We start from the raw sequence: 16,597 nt of genomic DNA, 5'->3' as shown, positions 1-16,597 counted from the left end.
GGGTGAGGGAGTGGGTGGGGTTGTATCTTGTACGTAGGGTGCAAGCGAGCGGGAGGGAGATGGAGGAGGAGGGCCCACGGCTCTCCGGAGAGGGAGGCTGCGCCTCTCCGGCGGAGAGTGTGGGATGGCCGCGTCGGGGAAGAGTGAGGGGCCGGAATTTTCAAAGCGAAATAAGGAGGAAGGAGTAAAAGGGGAGGGGATGGCGCGACGTCCGAAAGGAGAGGGAGGGGGAAGGGTGGAGGAGGAGGGGTTTGAAGTGATAGTTACACTCCTCCTCCAGCTTCCACCTCTTAGGATCATTTTCTCCTTCTTCTCTCCTCCCTCCTACCCCCTCCACTCCGCTCCCCTCCCTCCCACTCCTTCACCACCACTCCTTATCTCTTCTCCCTCTCTCTCTCTCGCCGTTTCTCTTCTTATAAAAGGCGCCGGCGCCCCGCGACCGTCGCTTGTTCCTTTCCGCTTACCGTTGATCGCGTGGCTGAGCTCCACGGACGCACGATCTCCGCATACACAAACTCGCCACCCGCACCGCGGCAGAGTGAACCGAAGGGGCACCAAACAAGCGTCGGCGACCGCTCGTGCTGGAGGAAGAATAAAGGGCTTCCGATCGTGAGGGCCCTCGACTGCTCGGGCGCTTTGAGAGGAAACCGATTGAAAACTCCGGAAAAGGGTGAGTTGAAAGATCAATCTCAATCAATTCTATGCATAATTTAGGATATATTTTTTGTTTTTTTACGAGCTATTTGCCTCTGTAAAAGGGTAATTATTATCTTTTATTTTCACGTTTTTAGTTTTTAGAGTGATTGTGTATGGCTTATTATTTATGAAAACTCGCAAGAAATTTAGGTGAGCCAATACATCTGGTGGTGTCTATTATTTATAAATATTAGGCAATATTGCTAAGTACAAAAGCTGTTTACGCCCGACTTAAAATGATAATCGATTTTAGCTGCAGGAAGTGTTTCATACCGAGTTTATGCATGTTAATGCCTTAATAAATTGTTTCATTTATTTCAGCGATTTAAAAAATTAATTGTCCTTTTTATTTGTTTTTTATTTATTCTCTATAGTCCAGAGTGTTGTCCTACCTATGTATTTAGCCTTGTTTTGTAACTTAAGAATTTACTGATGTTTATTTAAATTCTGATTAGAACTTAGACAATAGATAATGCTGCAGGATTTTTAAAAGCCAAGTACCAGGATTATAACTTGAATTAGATTTCCAAAATGTAAAGGATCATTAATAAATAGATTGAAGTTTTCAGGAAAATTGAGGACGGAATCATTTTGGCAGTAAGTAATCAAAATTTTGGCTATTGCGGTTATTAGATTTCCCCTTTCATTTTTTTTGATAACTCGAGGATTAATACTTAAGATGGAGTTGAGACGAAGTTTTAAAAGCATTAATTGTATCTCTCTTTGGATTGATTAATATTCCCACGTCTGTGTAGAGAATTCTCATCCTTTTGAAATATCCGATTCCCACTTTTCTCGTTGGGGCAGGGAAAGAATTTTTCTATATCGGTTTTCGTTAGATGATATCTCGGATTGAGGAAAACAAAACATTATCTCTGTACAGGGCTCAAACAAAGTTCATATTGTGCACCGAACATTTTTGTGCTCGTGAATGTCTTATTCATTTAAGTTAACATCCATATTTTTGTGAAAAGTAATTTCTCTAATCCAAAAAAAACTACTTTATGCGGTTAATTGATATAGATATCCTCGGCTGAATTCATATTCTACAGCATAAGTAATTTATTGTAAAAAATACTTTTTCTTTCCGATGATAATAAATTACGTATAGTATTCAGTGAGGTTGGAAAACGTTATATATCATGCCCACTGCCCACATGACATATATATGTGCACAAGGCATAACTGAGCCGTTGTTTGGGTATGAAAGCTACGAGTAATAAAGTGGATATTATTAATTACCCTAGGTATTATTTTTCTCGTTGAAGGATAATATTTTGTCTGAGATGGCTGTGTCTTCCACACTTGCTTTATGCCATTTTTTCCCCCAAAATAAAAAATGTGTAAATTTCATGCTTTATTTAGCGATGCTCATGTACACGAATTGTGACTGATATTAATGTTCCCAATTGATTTATAGTAAAACGCAGTAAAACTATGCTTATGGGTGTACAACCGTTATCATTTTAAGCTACAAGGTTTTTCCTTCGGGGAGCATACACATTACGGTCCTCCTCCAAAATTCCGTGGAAAGTGATACTTATTGATTTTCATACCTTTTATGGCAGGACCTTAATGTCTCGGATCTGGAGAAGAATTGGCTTGGAAAGGAAATTGCTGTTTCTTTGATTAGATATTTATTTTTATTACTATTCATTTGAGTGGATCATCTTCACACCAAGCAAGCGCAATGCGTGGCAGATCCATTAAGTACACGGCCTTCTCGGTTGACTCGGTCTAGTACTGGCCTCACAGGTTACATTTAAACTCTAATTGAAATCTAAGATCCTTATGTATCAAAAATAAAAATCAGGTTTTCCGCGTAAAAACCTTTTAATCATTCGTATATGAAGTTTTTGTACCATCTGAGAGTAAAATACTTCAGCTTTCTATCCCTTATGAAAATAATTTGTTACGCCACCACTGATGCGAAATTTGGACCGAATAATATTAATACCTTGTTCATATTTGTTGCGATAACTATTGGCTGAGGAGACCGACATGTCAAGTTATTAGCGTCACTAGGGATGGGAGAGTTAGGTTGGCGGTAGGCAGGATTTTAGGTATCGGTTGAAGGGCGGGGAGGAACTTAGGTTAGACGTCGACGGAGTTTGACGTTCCATTCTACGGGTAGTGCACTGCACTTGAAGCGTTTAGCACAAGGCATCCTATTAGTGGACGGAATAATATCACTGAAAATTCTGGCAGTGAAAAGATTTGAACCCAGCCCTTTGATATCAGAGCCCTAACCACCGCACCAATTCTATTCCTGAATTGCCTTATTGTGCTATTTTGACTCTATCTTTCTCGGAAATTCTTTCTACTACCTGTTGGTAGTAATAAGCTCTGTCTTTAAATACAGTACCAATGAATTAGTATGACAACATGGAACCAATGTACGACTTAACCGACGGTTTACCTCAGTGCAATTGTTTGCCAATGGCTTTGCAGCACCAACACAACATTCAAAAAAATTATAAATTAGGAATATTGGCAAAATATCTAAAACGATCTAATTGTGGTAGATTGTCAAAGGGAGGTAGATTTTCGTTTTGGCTTGAATAATGGATCATATAGTTACGGTAGCCGGCGATTAGTTGAGTGGTGCAGCTGCATTAGTGAGTGACATAATTAACATCGCCGTATTTTTGTCTGCAAGACAAAATATGGCTTAGAATCTTTTCTACGTAACATTATTGCGGATAATTCCAAATTGCCACATTTTTAAATTAGTCAGCTCAATATTTTTAATAATCACGGGTTCAATGCTCCGCACACATGCTCTAAGGCCGTAAATGAAAAAACAGATCGTTTATTTTAGAGGGATTAACTCTAAATTTAAATTTATCTTTATTAATTTACTTTCTCGCTAACACGTACTTATATTTAGAATACTATTTCTGACAGTCGTTCTATTTTAAGGCTCTGATTATGTTTTACGTCGAAAACTCTCTTTAGTAACAGACAAGGTAATCGTTTTTCTGTAATAATAGTTTTAGTTAGGAATAGTTTAATACGAAACTGTATTTATTAGAAATACTCCGTCCCTTGCTATTCTATATTAGTTTTCTTCCTTCATCTCACTAAAACTATCACAATAAACGGAGAACTGTCAAAACGAATCAATTTATTATGATATTATAACTTTTTTCTTGATGTGGGTTTTCAAAGCAGACTTTCTTTCAGTCCTCTCATACTTAAATATGAAATTCACATTACGAATATATATAATTGTAACCTAATGTTTTCATTGAAACAGAATTCAGCTAATACATTAAAATGATTGTTGTAGCATGGTGAGAGTTAGTTTAATATAATGGTCATTATCCTATTGCTTCAGTGTCAAAAGATACTAGTTTGTGTTTTTTTCCTCATTCAATGAAAACACGAATCGAAAGAAAAAATATAGAATTTTTTTCTTAAGCTTGGAGGAAGATTGAAAATGTATTGCAGCATCTATCTTTTGTCAACCTCGTTAGCATTTACAATGCAGGCAAATCAAATAACCTTTAAAGGGAAGCGCACTCAACATTCAATACTCTAAACTCTTTCAGGCATGGATAGCTTTGTTGAGAAAATATGAGAAAAGATGATTTTTTTCCGGTATTGCCTTATGGTAGAAATTTAACAGTGGTAGTGTGCTCAGAATGTAATGATGTATGTACAGTTTGTTTTGATGGGTGACTATGTTTAATGATTATTACGATTGTAAAGAATTGCAATATCATTAAATGAATTGATTGCATTTTAACCTTAACAATGTTTATCTCTTGTAACTGTTTCAGTTATTTGAAAAATTGCCTTCGCATTTCTTCTGAGATAATATTTGAGGAAAAATCCATCTTAATGCGTTGAACATTTTTTACGCCATTTTTCCCCCGCAACTAGAATGTGCGATTACGTTATGCGTTAGCCTTATTATTGTTGTTTAGCGTTATCACCTGAGACCACTTGTTTTCAAACATTTTATATCAGAAACCTGTGCTTAAGAAAATGTCTGTTTTTATTGGGGATTGTTTTTTTCTGGAATTGACTTATACGACATTTCCGTTCTTCTGGAGTACAAAATAGTTCATTTGCTGGATTAAACGAATACGGTATATACTTTTTTGTCAAAATAACATGATGTGTTATAGAAAAGTCCGCAAGTAATTGCAATTCTAATTTTACACAAAAACAAGTTTATGATTATCTTAACAAAAATATTTGCGATCTCTTTGGGACAGTTTTCAGCATTGAAAACATGACAATCAACGTTATCGAGATTCTGATATCTTGATATAACATGGAAACCTAAGGTTTTTAAGTCAAAAAATTAACATATGACAGATTCATTCCTCCTAGATACATTCATCAGTTTTTAAAAGGGGTTACCCCTTTATTTATAGTAGTTTTGTCAGTTTTTGTAGTAGTTTTGTAAAAATTCTCAAATTCGTTCCTAAAATTTAATATTATATCCAAAAAAAAGTTAGAAAATATTTAACACCAACGTAGGGTACACAGATTTGAAGTTGCATTACGTATTGCATACAAGAATCTCCTGATAACCGTATTTAAGACTTTGATTTTGACTTAAATTTTAAAATTTCTGAGCATATTATTATATGAAGTTACATATATAAATTATGTAGAAAAAGGGGTAAAAGAAAGATTTGCTATAGGAGATTCTCTAAGGTAGTGGCTCTGTTCCAAGAAAAGATAATATGTAAACGGAGTAGTGAATAGGAATCGGTCTTTTGAATGATGTTAATGCGTAGATACTATAAAGGAGGGTAAAAATAAAAAAAGGACAGTTGATGTACGTAGTATGCATCACCCATCAATATGTATTGGAAATAGTTTCTCCGATGCCTACCTTCAATTGATAAATTATCCATGGTGAAGGACACACACACAAACTTACATATACATCATATATATTATTATTACTGTTATTCTACCGGTTAAGGCAGGTTTTGAATGATCGTGCACTGGAAAAAATGTACTTTTCCTTTCCTATCTAAACCAAAAACACAACCTGACATCCGACATTACCGGGAGCATACCTCATTCAGCATTCCTCCCTTGATTCTGTCCAACATGCCTACCCTACTATCCCTTCGTCACTTTCCTAACATTCTCCTCTATCTATCTATATCTCCAGCCTTCAATATCCCATTGACAATCAAACACCCGGCAATCATATACATATATATATATATATATATATATATATATATATATATATATATATATATACATAAACATCACGTTGTTCCCTTGCTTCAGTCTTTCATGCAGAAGCTACGTTTAAAAAGTTCACACTTTCACAACACAATAGTAGCTTAACATTTGAAATTTTAGTAGTTCTAGGAATGATTTGATTGTTCGTTGCTAAGATGCCGGTAATTTAAATATCAAAATATCAAACCAGAGCACAAGAGAGACATAGCCCGTCCCATTCTTGTCATATCTGTTACAGTGATAATGTAATTACGTCACCCCACTTATATCAGATAGTTTCTACCAGTCTAAAATATACAGATAAATGGAAATAGCAATGAAAAAAAGAGGACTGTTCATGTAAAAGTTTTTCTGTTTTAAAAACCATGTGGTAAAGAGCGTATCAGGTTATTCGAAACTGTTATAGCAGTAAGAATGACAAAAAAATATATCCTTGAACGGCTGTGCAAATAATCTAGTAACTCCGTGGAAGTACTGCAAAGTTGACATTTGTTTTTACGGAGTTTTGTATTTCCTGAATATTTGGTAAATTTGTGTAACCCCCGAAATTAGAGAAAAAGTTTTTATCCCGAAAGGAATGAGATTTTAACTATTATTACGTCATTTAATCATCATCTGATTTATCCGCTGAGATTCAACAACGACTAAAACGTTGAAAATGGTATCAGAAAGAGTGTTTCAAAACCATATTTCATGTTAGTGAGCGATGAAATGGGGTTACAATCATTAACTCTTTTTCAAATTAATAGGGATAGAAATAAACATATGCTTTATTACGTTATATATCAAGGGGTTTCTATTTGAAAAAAAAGGATAAATTTTGTTGCTTCAATTTGAAGTTTTTGAGGTATAAAATACTTCAATTTTTAACAGTTACTTCTCGAAGTTTGATGAGCTAGAAGGAATATGCAAATCTTCGCTGGAGGAAGAAATTTTAGCCGCGCTTACAATCAACCCTCTCTCTCTTTCTCTCATTTAAGTTAGTGCTAGCACTTAGCATCAACATTTTAAAATTTTCCTTTAAATTTATAGTTTTCAGTCAGTTCGTAGTCGAACATTTTATCGTAAAAGCATAAAGTAAGCAGTAATATTTCCTTGATATCAATCTAATAGTACAACCATAAAAAAACGTGGTTCCAAATCAGTCTTATGGGAAATTATTTCATCAGAAATGGCGTTTTAGATATTAAAGAAAGGTATTAAGGTACTAAGGTATGAACAAATGAAGAAAAGATCAACTGAAGGTGCTTTTCAATCTTTTTTTTTGGAATTATTGTGAAAGAGTTTTATCGATATATTGAAAAATCTAATTTTGAATAGGTGATAAACTGACTTAGTGTTATCACTACGAAGTAACTATACATAATGTGATGCGTTGCAAAAGGTTACGGTTTCTAAGACGCGTTGGTTCATGGATGTGAAGGAAGCAGGCGTCTGAATGAACGGAACATTTTGATTGCATTGATGGATTGAGTGCTTAAATTTAAGGTATTCATCTTCTAACTTTAACCCTAATCATGATGAAGTTTATATTTCACTGTCTTTCGCCTCAACGAGGTACAGAAATTGTAATTTAAGTTTATTTAGAGATCTTGAAATTTTACTTCACGTTATGTTCAACAGACGTGAAAATTGTAATCCTGGATAGTTTGACGTTTCCTCCATTGAGGGGCATAAACAATTCAGCGATTTGATACATATTAGTTTGAACACAAATCGGGTCAAATTGAAGCACCAACAATTCGGAAGTATTCTGCCTAGTACCCCAACTTTCTGTTTTAGAGGAAATAACCTTGCAGCAGTATACCCTGAAGATGACGAAGTAACGTCGAAACATAGGTCAAAATGAATATTTAATAACAGTGGAACAGTGCATTATTATTTGCTACGAATCGATCATATTTGGCTTCCATAATATCACGCCTGATTTGACCAAATATGCATTCTGTCTAGTGCTTCATTTGCCGAGAATATCACTTTTAAATACATTAATTGTGCGCTGATAAGTTATTAAATAAAAAAATAATCGAAATGTGTGAATTTTAGTTGCAACAGATATTCCCTTGTCGAATGGACGTTACACCTATTAATATTTTTCTAGCGTTATGAGTAGCAAATGAAAACCATTGGGGTAACAGATATAACTTACCTAATGCACCACTTTGCCAAACAACTTGTCTAAGTAGTTGACGAAAAGCATAACTTTAATTCCTCCTATGTAATGGAGAGCCTTTTGGCTAGGAATGTAGACATTTTATTTAGGTATGCGCAGACCAGATATCAGTAGAATACACAGCCATGCACGGCTTCACACGTTCTAGATAGGGTGGCGAAGAGATGCCATGCTACGATTCATAGGTGAAGAACAGTTAATAATCTTTTAGGCCCGAGGATGACTAATTTTGAATTTGATATATCAAATATCACAGTGATAGGATTTTACCCATTTTTGTGGTGTAATATCTGGAACATAATATAAAGTTGCAAAGTAATCTGCGAAATAAACTATACTTTTTGTTATGAGAGATAAAGACGAAGGGAGTTTGTTTAACGTTTTGAGACCCCTATTTCGATACATTAATGTTTACAATTGAAGCTTGGAACCTGTGCTTGGAAGAACCCGGGAAAATGTCTCCGAAGTGAATAATAATAATTGGGAATAAGAGAATGGGATCAGTAGTTAATTTAGGGTTTACAGTAAATACCATTGATTAAAGTGATTTTTATTGCAGTATATTTCTAAAATACGAGTGCAGCGATGATGGCTCATAGAAAAGGAAAAGAAAATAAATGTAGTAATTAGAAAATACTGTGAGCCTTTTTTCTCCCGATCAAGATATGAAATGCTAATTTACTACTATTGATAATATTCTTCATTTTTCATAAAGTTCTTTATTTACAAGGGTAACTAATATGCCAGTGCAAAAGTAACTCATATGGCTGTTATAAGTACTCGTAAAAATAATCCTTCTCTAAATACGTAGACCGAAGCATCCAAAAAGTAGTGGTTACAGGTTTTGTCAATAATTACTTTTTGCTTGATGAGCTCATTTATGATGTTTAACGTTCTTGCGTATTATATTTATCCATCGGAAAAGCAATGCCATGCTGGCTAGGATTCACTTCCCTATGCACCTAATTACTCAAATTTTTATATGTAGCCATAATTAGGAATTTAGGTAGGGATAATTTTATGATGGTTTGTGGACTCGAACTGAACTTTTTGAATTACATCAATTGAAAAAATCGAAAAATTACGTTTAAGTTCATTTGAAATTTTGATAATATCTCAGTTTAACAGAATCATTTCAGGAAATCAATCGGAAATTCATTCAACAGGATACATTGACACCATTCCATTACCAATTTTTTGTGTTAAATTCACGGAATAAATGGATACATAAGTTTGGAGAAAGAGTGAAACATTTTAAAAGAAAATTCTAGGCTTACGTGAAATAGAAATTCGCATTCGACGACGAACTGTGTGAGAAAAGATTTACATTTCATGGGGTGAGTTTCGCATCACTAGTTTTCAAAACTAATCATAAAATACCTCATTCGAAAAAGTACAAGTAAGAACTTAAAACTGGATAATTACAAAGTCAGTCACAAAAATTGTTAATCACGAAGTCAGTCACTAACATTGTAGAGTGAATGTATATTTCCTAGAACTGAGGAAAAAATATATATTTTTATGGAATCATCATACTTACCCCCCTACCCTTCCCTTCACGCATTTATACACATACCATTTTTCGGTCTCTTCACGACCATATGGCGAATGTTTTTATTTGTAAGGTGTTCACTTGCTAGTTGTTAACTTATACTATTTACGAAAGTCTCGAAAAGGCAATGGATAATGAGTATTTCCTAATTATTGTAGTATAGGAAGCCTAAAATTTGTAACTAAAATTCATAGACAATTGACACTGCAATTCAGTTTAACGAGGAGCAAGTGATCCTTGGACGGCCTCAGCCACATTTTACTGAACTGAATTCAAACCTTTGTTCAAAGGTTGTAGAAAATAGAGCTTAGTTGGTGACTAATCGCGATCCAGAAACCATTTTACTGAATTCTACTGATTCTGGCTTTACCAGAATCATTTTCTCACTGGGTTGCTTGCTGGATCACCATTCAGTAGGCCGAGAATGAAGTGTTGAGTTTGTTCATACTCCCTCAAATTATTTAATGAAATTAAAATATAAAAGTTATATTCAACGATACTACATTTCTCAGCAATAAAGAAATCCCCTACTTTATAGGCATCCATAGGCATGTGCGTAAAACCCTTTGGGAGGAGGATTAAAGTAAACATTTTCAAAGGTTTCATTCCTTTCTCGCCTTCGTCTCTCATGACAGTTAAGACCTGTGGCTCTCATGCGTCTGCGTCGCTCTTCTAAAGGGACGTCCAGTTATTTATCGCGGCATTCTAAAACACACGCGGTTGGCTGGTAAGAAAAGCCTCTCACCCTCTTTTTTTAAAAGAATAAAATCAACATGATATCCATTCTTGCTTAACAAGGGAACAAATTTTTAGTGTCTTCCCCACTCCCCCCCAGGAGCTCACCCCTTGGTCGGGACGAGGAAGAAGATGGAAGTGTGAGTGGCCCTGTATCCACCGCCCCTCGTAAATGAATTCCCAACCTCGGTCAAAAACTTGTAATTTCGTCAGGAGTGACGCCGTCCGTCAGCCTCAGGAGGGTGAATCGCTCAGGAACCCCTGGCATGCGGCGGGCGCGTAAGGATGAAGGGCTGGCTGCCAGCCAGCTTCCGAGGAAGGTCTCCTCTCTGGGTGTGCGTGCAATGTTTGCTTTGTTTGGGAGAGTCGTGAGAGCGGGGAGGTGGTGGAGAAGATGCGGGAGGGATGGGGCAAAAGTGGGGGAGGAGGAAGGTCGTGTTCAATGTGTTGCGCAACGATGGCGCAGTGCTTCGCCCCGGCTCCACATCCCCGGACCCTTTCTTCCGCACAGGGAGGCGCGGGAAATTGGGTAGAAATTCGCGATGGCCGCTAGCACGCCCATTCGGGTACCCCCGGCGATGCAAAGTAGACATCCCGGGTGAATTCTTCATATGTCACGGCGATGGGTCCGCGTCACGGCGCGTCCCGCCGCGACTGCCTTCTCCGTGACCGTTTTTCGTCTGGAGATCATCTGTTAAGGGGTTCCTTGTCCCACCGATTCGACTCAAAGTTGAGTTCATTGAATGGGGTCGTGTCTGTTTTTAGGTTGCATGTTTTCGTGCTTTGAGAGAGAGAGGGGTTGGGGTGCTCGGAAGAAAGTTTTCGCTTTAAATTTCGCGGCCAAGTCGTGACGTCTCACTTCGCGTTCCTGCTGCATGAGAAGTTTTTTTGAAGCAAAAGCTGAGCGACGAAAATGAACAAAAAATTACTCCCGTTACGAGTAGATACAGAAATATTACGGTGGTTGTTAGATTTCATTATTGAATGGAAGGTGATGATTTGTCGCAGTTAAAAGGTGTTTTGCTTTAATTTAATGCATATTTCCAACAAAAATGACGATCTGTGATGACATGTGCATTGCATTCGACCAAATGGATCGTTGATCGAAATTCGCAGGTAAAATTTGCCAGAGTTCTCAGAGCAAGGGAAGAGCAATTCTTTTTTCGCATCAAGAGTAGAATGTTTTTGGATTCGATACGAATGAGTGCCATTAAAAACATTCTATTGATCATATAGTACATCTGTATGATTAGGATATTAAATCAATCTGGTCAGAGTTAAATGTTAGTTGATATTTATGAACTCAATATTATAAAAAACATTCACTATTATACGACATTTTCAGAAATGTGTGAAACTTATGATAAACCAAGCAAAAAAGCGAATATGAATGCTTATTTGTATTTCCATTGCACCTCTTAGGATTTGGATTTGAATTATTTATTTGCACATTAAAATTTGATTTATTTTATATACTTTTAAAAGGTAATACGCTTGTTTTCAGAAATATTAGTGATTTTCTGCTCACATAGTTTTAAATGAAGATTAAAAATGCAGTTCAGGCGTTTCGAGGGAAATGATGTAAATTAAATATTGATGAAATGTTTTGTGAAGTAAAATTAGGCTTTTTCTCTTTCTCCTGTTGCTATTTATTGATTTTTGGACATCTCGCTGACAAATAGAATCTACAATCTGTTTTCTTTGGATGGATCAATAGGAAAGTAAAGATACTTGCTCAGGAAATCGCATTAAGATCGTAAATATAGGCTCACATAAAAGCACTATCGGGTGCTTGTGATCTACGTGTGTGTGTGTGTGCTTGTGCGTATACCCTCTGCCGTAGAACAGAAAATATTTGCAGCAGCCAGCTGGAGAAGAGCCAAGGGTCATTTGAAGATATCTAAAGGACAAATAATGTATACCATAGACTAAACACAAGAAGAAATAAAGTATAAAACACCGGTAAAAATATCATTTTCTGAGCACGAGTCCTTCTTTGGCGCAAATAATGAAAACCTCACATTTTTATTGCTTTCGACATAGTTTGACCGGCTTTAATTTTAACTTGTTTTCCCATCTTATGCATATTGTTTGTGAATGCACTGTTTCCTTTCTTATCTGTTCGACAGTTTTTACTCACTTCACAAACATGTTGGCAATTTTTTATCCAGTCTGTTTGACCTAATGGCAGCGATATCCGAAAATTACTCATAAGCGCCCGCCACATGTTACAGTCGAGTTATCTGGTGCGTTTTATTGGGCAGTCCCACTGTTATCCTTCTCGTCATGGCTTGAATTGATTTATAACTCACCAAATGATCAAGCAAATGGGGGAGAGATGGCCCATCTTCTATTTCCTAGGGTCTCAAGGTGAATGATTTTTACTCTATGAAATTATTGTATTATAATGCGTATTAGTGGATGAATCCGTCAAAAGTTATTGCTATGTCATCTGCCGCAGTTCCTTGGAATTTGACTACTATATCTCCGTTTAATTCAAGCATATATCTCTTTCCAAAATGAGATGTTTTCAAGGTAGATTTGAATTCAATGTCATGAAATGTCGCAGCAGTTGTCTTCAACTACCATCAATCGAGGTACATGTAAAAGTAGAGTACCTAATTTTCTCACCATCTACTTAAAATTAACCAGTTAACATTTGCTATCGGTCGAGTTAAACTACATGTCTGATGGCATATACAAACCAATTACTTTCACGTTTACAAAACTGTATATACTTTTTTTATGATATGCGAGACATCCTGAGAACTGCGCTAATAGTATTCAGTTTCCAATGTTCATTTAGAACTCTATCAATCTGCCTAGTACGTAATATCATTACCTTCCTGACCAATGAACAGTTAAATACACTGAGTTTGCCTTTTTTGAGGTGGAATACAGAAACGCTGGAATAACGCATATACGAGATGGAAGCTAACGTTCTTTAGAGTTAACTTATTTAAGCAGTGCTTCATCTTGTCACGAATGTTGAATAATAAATTTGAATGACTATGACTTAAGAAATTACCTTGTTTTGACTAGATTTTGTTAAAGAAGACTGAACCGCAGTTGTTTGGTATTTGCTGATGTAAGTTTGCCATGCTAAATTTTAGGATTTGTAGATATGGCTCAGATTTAACGACGTAAATGTAAACTGACTTAGAAAGGTCTAGTTGCCAATCCAAAAAAAAATGCATGTACAATGCTAAAGACTAACCCATCATCAGTTTTTATGGAAGAAATTTACACTATTTCTTTATCCTCGGATATATTCTCTCTTGGACGACACAGACTATGTTCCGTATACGAACTTCATTAATGGCCAGTTTACACAATTGCGAGACTTTATCGTGAGATAATAATTATTTATCTATCTATCACAATACTTAATCTTAAAAAACCTAATGCAAAAGTATTCGTTAATTTTTGAAATATTTAACACCTTTTATTGAGTTTTGAGAAATTGAGGCACGTAAAAGCATGTATTCACACGCTGTAGATTTCCATTTAACAAATAAAATTCATTGTTCTCAAAAAATTGATATATTATCTGGCATCTATTTACTGATTTTTGGATTGTTTGGCAGCAAATGGCAGTATATCCTATTTAATAACTTATCTGTCGGTTAATAATAATCTATTGAACGTTTGATGGAGAAATCAATTGTGGAAAGACATAATTTAAAAGATTTATGTCTTTAAATTCAAAGGTGATTGGTATATTTATTGTTTTAAAGTTCCTTTAAAAATACTTTTTTTTGTACGCAACGAAAGGATATGGAACGACGCATCTTCGTGCATTTTATTACATTAAACCTTTTCTAAGCGCTTTCACTGATGAAGCAGTTTTCATTGTGTAATCAGTTTAATGCGTAGTAGTATTAAAGAATCAATAGTAAAATTTCTCTTCTTTCACGAGAGCCGATTTTAAAGCCCAGAGATTCATCTTAGGGATAAAGGCTGTTTATTTCTCCTTTCTCCATCCATGATATATGATTAATATAGTATTAATGAAAAATGTTGTTTCCGGATTCAGACGGAAATAATTTTTGAGGTATTCTGAACGCATATTTGGCCACTTTTCAGATTGAATTTATTTGGGCGTGTATATACATGGATTTGAATTTTTTAAGGCACGATGACTCGAAAGCAAAACACGAGTAACTCGCAATACGAGTATTGCGCGAAACACGTATGTTATATTGAAATTTTAATGAAATAGATATTATTAGATTTGGAAATACGTTGACTCTTCGGAATTAATACTTTTATTTGGTTCTTCGTAATGTGTTATCAATTAACTCCGTTCCAAATATTTTTCCACGTTCCGCGACTTTTTCTCAAAATAGTTTGTGATGTTCCTCGAAACACAATTCTTGGTGAGCTGCGTGTATAAATACAGCAATTAATATTGACATAAATTTTTTTGAGAACAGCTAATTACATGGAACTAACTATATTGTCTGAGTTATACTAACTCTGACAATATTCAGAAAAATTAAATGAGAAAATTTGAGCATTTCAAATTATGATTTAAATTTTGATAATAAATCCTAATATTAAGCCTTACACTTGATTTTTCACTGACAGTATTGAATTTCAATGGATATTTAATTCTCACAGAAAAAATAATCACTATAGGCTACGTATAATCGTTTCGTAGAAAACATAATCACTACGGATATACTGGATCTGTAGTGGCAGATATAGGTAAGGCGAAAGGTGGAGTTAGAAAAAATGCGTGTGTGACTATTTCTTCTATTTCTCTGGCATCGTTTTTTAAAGAGATAACTCAAATAAATATTTAATTTCAAATGGTAAGAGCACTACCATGGGAATTGATGTGGTTCTGGTGTTTTCATTAGAATTGTAACTTTCGATAAGTGGTTGATCCATTTTAATCCCGAATAAATCGAGTGGCCTACACGCCATGCTGTTAACCATCGAGGTTCCGGGGTTGGCCGCCCTGCCTATTCGCAACGGTGCTTTGAACTCCTAAATAGAAACTGAAAAGGATCATTGGATTCCAAGAGGCATACGGTTTCCGAAGACTAAATATAAGGAATAGTTATTTTTTTTAGGTACCTCGAAAACTGGGGTCATTTGAAAAAAATGACTTTGAAATAGGAAATAATGGAGCATTAAGGACTCAAGCTATTACCTGTTGGTAATTGAGAATTGATCTTGTTTTGCAAGTTTTTCTACGAATTTATGATGAACTCTATTTTAATGATTGAATACAACCGGAATGCTGGTGAATGAGGTCAAAGAGTATTTAAAAAATTATTCTCCGGTCAGACATTAAACTAATCATCTTCGAGTTGCCTCTTCCATTACACCGGTGGAAAATTATCTACCCCCTTTGAACATATGTTTTCCTGCACATATGGAATGCATCGCGGGAAATTTACCAAAGATGGCGGTGTACATACCGTATTTGTAGTCGCTTATCTACAAACAAGTAGCGAAAATTTGTTTCTGTCATTTCATCTTGGCAGAAATTTCAACTGGCGACTATAAACTTAAGCACGTGCGTGATACTAAAACCTCTTGTGACTCTCATACTATATTCTTCCTCATTAACTATCAGTTAGTGATGCACTCATGGGTTGGAGTAAGTGAAATATTACCCCGCTAAATTGAATGAAGGATTGTGTAAAATATGAATGTTTAAAACAATTGGTTCTGCTTGTTTTTACGCTGAAAAGCAGCATCCATCCGCCATCAATGGGCCGACGTATGTTCGTTCTCCTCCTTCCACACACACTGTCTGTCGCTCTATTCCTCTCGTTTATATCAGAAGGGTGGACATCTTCCAGCATCCATCCGCCTTCCACCGCCAAACGGTAGAGGGGTTGCATTCTCTGTAAATATTTGCGACTTACAAGGGTATCGTGATTTTTATGCGTACTGGAGGCTATAAAACATAGTAACCGGACAATGCATGACAATCGTATGCAACAATTATTGTAAAGAAATGAAGAAAACTTAAGGGAGAGAATTTGTATTATGGTCTAATTCCTGACGACGTTGCATGTCAAGAATATTATAGAATTTCCTTTAACAAAGTTCCTGGAACCACATCTTCTTTTTCCAACTGGTAGAATTATAAAGGACGCCGTAATCATTTAGAATACGAGAGAGGTTGATCGATAGTAAGTTTCTCTTCATCCCTTGTTTTTCAGCTGTTTATAAGGAATTTTCGAACTTCCGTTGAC

At 35.8% G+C, this 16,597-nt stretch overlaps 1 protein-coding gene across 1 annotated transcript in view; it reads left to right on the top strand.

The window, feature by feature from the left end:
* Positions 1-370: 370 nt before the first annotated feature.
* Positions 371-16,597, top strand: part of LOC139690832 (uncharacterized) — a 162,144-nt gene continuing 145,917 nt past the window's right edge. Inside the window, exon 1 of the mRNA XM_071588426.1 lies at positions 371-670. The gene's annotated coding sequence lies outside the window, so the exon portion shown is untranslated. The remainder of the gene's footprint in view (positions 671-16,597) is intronic.

This window comes from Hetaerina americana, unplaced genomic scaffold, assembly GCF_022747635.1.
Source record: "Hetaerina americana unplaced genomic scaffold, ioHetAmer1.1.p SCAF_3, whole genome shotgun sequence".
NCBI lineage: Eukaryota > Metazoa > Arthropoda > Insecta > Odonata > Calopterygidae > Hetaerina > Hetaerina americana.
Note: the sequence above shows the minus strand (reverse complement) of the source record. Positions and strands in the feature narration are given on the sequence as shown.